The sequence below is a fragment of the Zingiber officinale genome, chromosome 11A (assembly GCF_018446385.1).
Source record: "Zingiber officinale cultivar Zhangliang chromosome 11A, Zo_v1.1, whole genome shotgun sequence".
NCBI lineage: Eukaryota > Viridiplantae > Streptophyta > Magnoliopsida > Zingiberales > Zingiberaceae > Zingiber > Zingiber officinale.
Genome location: NC_056006.1, coordinates 90,290,546 through 90,292,618, shown reverse-complemented (window position 1 = coordinate 90,292,618; position 2,073 = coordinate 90,290,546). Strand labels below are relative to the sequence as shown.

Here is a 2,073-nt window from a genome sequence, read left to right as displayed (position 1 = left end):
GTGAGGCCGAACCCCTCTCCTCCTCTGCCCTAGCTACCTTCCTTCCCCTCTGATCTGTGTGCCGATCGCCACTGCCGTCGGTGACGCACGGAGCAGCGCCGGTCATCTTCCTCTCTTCTCCCGATCGCGCCACTTTTCCTCACCGGTACTCAAGCCGCCGTTGTGCCCTAGGTCTTTGCCGCCGGCCATCGCGAGTTTTAGCTGTCTTCACGGCTGTATTCCCCTCTTCTGCCCTGTGCCCTAGCCGCGAGCCACCCGAGCACCGCCGCACCTCTGCCCTAGGTGACGGCCAAAGGGGGAGAGGACCGTGCCCTAGTTGGGTTCACAGCCGCTGCCACTCCTCTGCCCTAGCCTCAGCCGACGCCCCACTCCGATGCCGACAGCCACCACCAAGCCCATTTTCCCCTTCTGATTCTTCACTACCGGTCGTGGTTGCTGCTCTCCTCTAGGACAGTCACTGGAATTGGAGTTCTCTCCGACCACTGATCTTCTTCTTCGGGTCGTGGACAGAAGCAGAGCATTCAAGTCGTTCCTGTGGTCCCGTTTTGTTGTACCGTGCCCTAGCAGTGGTTAAAGTGGTAAGGGAGATTATTTTACTGCTGGATTTCAGTTGTGATTTGTGCATCTCATCTCAGTATTTTGATGATTGGGTGTGGGATTGCTAATTTAGAGTTTATGGTTTGGTTGGGCAGTAATTTCTCTTAGTGTTGACCACTGTTATCGACAGGAGGATGTTTCGGTCGCGAGGCAACTGTAGAGTCCTCAGATTTGGGAGGGACAGTGATTTCATCTACGCTGGCAGAGAGTTATACCAGCTATACGTCATTGGTGGAGCCATCAATTCTGGTGAGTGGTTAGCATTGATAAATGTGTAGTCTAATCTAATGGATTATAGACTTAGTTTATGTGTTCTTGGATTAAATTGATGTGAAGGATTTGAGTTGGATGTGATCTCTTGGACTTGTTGAGGACGGTTGATACGACATGCGTATGAAGGCGGGTACCTCTTGACTTATCTTTTATGATATCGTCATTTGGATATGCATAGTACTTTATAGCTGCAAGCAATGAACATGTTTGTCTTTGGTATGTCACTGGTTGATATCCATAGCATGTTAGGTTTGTCGCTTGTTATGTATCCGTGCTGATATCTCGTGATTTGTTACCATGAGTATCTTATTGCCATGAGTACTTTATTACCATGAGTATCTTAGTTTCTAAAGTGACATACCATGCTCTACTGAGGTTAGGACTAGGTTCTGGATTTTTATTTCTGGCAGGTGTATCTAGATTATCTGATACCTAGGTTTTGATACCATACCTGACTTGTGTACCTCTATTTGTATCTCATATATGATTCGTGTACCTAGACTCTGATTCTTTGATCTGTGTATATTGTTGGTACATATGTTATGGAAGGAGAATATGTTTAGGATCTAGGTTGTTATACCATAGAGGATCTGTATACCCTAGATTCGTGGATTGACCTACTGATACTGTGGTACCCATATTATGTATATATGGATTTTTCTATGCTGATCAGGATATTCCATACTTATTATGTTCAGGACATAGGTTTTTGATATTCTATCGACTTGTGTACTATAGATTTTGGTATGTGACCATCGCTTTACAGTACCATTTTGTATATATGGATATGGTTATGTTGATCAGTTTTTGTTATGCATAGTGACATGCATCATGATTGCATCTATGTCACGATTATCGGCTCCACTATGGTTGAGCCCATCGCCATTACATGTACTGCACACACCCCACTCATGGTTTAGTGGTATATCGTGCTGTGTGTGGCGGTTCTGCTGGCTCCGTTGGTCACATGACCCAGCGAGGTAGCCGCCGCCCGCCTGCTTGGCTCACCGGCATTTAGTGTAGCAAGATAGTAGCCGTGCAGACGGTGGACTCTGCTTGGCTCCGTTGGTCGTGACTCAACGTGGTAGCCGGCAGAGATACCTCCCCGTCATCGTGTACCGGGAGTTGAGAGCATTGAGCTCCCCCATTTATGATTTGGGGTCACAGGACAGGAGTACTCCGACAGCATCCCGTCCACTCGGT

General features: G+C 47.3%; 1 long non-coding RNA gene across 1 annotated transcript; it reads left to right on the top strand.

Annotated features, from left to right (window-relative positions):
- Positions 1 to 343: 343 nt before the first annotated feature.
- LOC122032670 lies at positions 344 to 970 on the top strand. Its single transcript, XR_006126187.1, has 3 exons — positions 344 to 578; positions 728 to 846; positions 934 to 970. It is a non-coding gene; the product is annotated as an uncharacterized LOC122032670 (long non-coding RNA).
- The last annotated feature ends 1,103 nt before the right edge of the window (positions 971 to 2,073 follow it).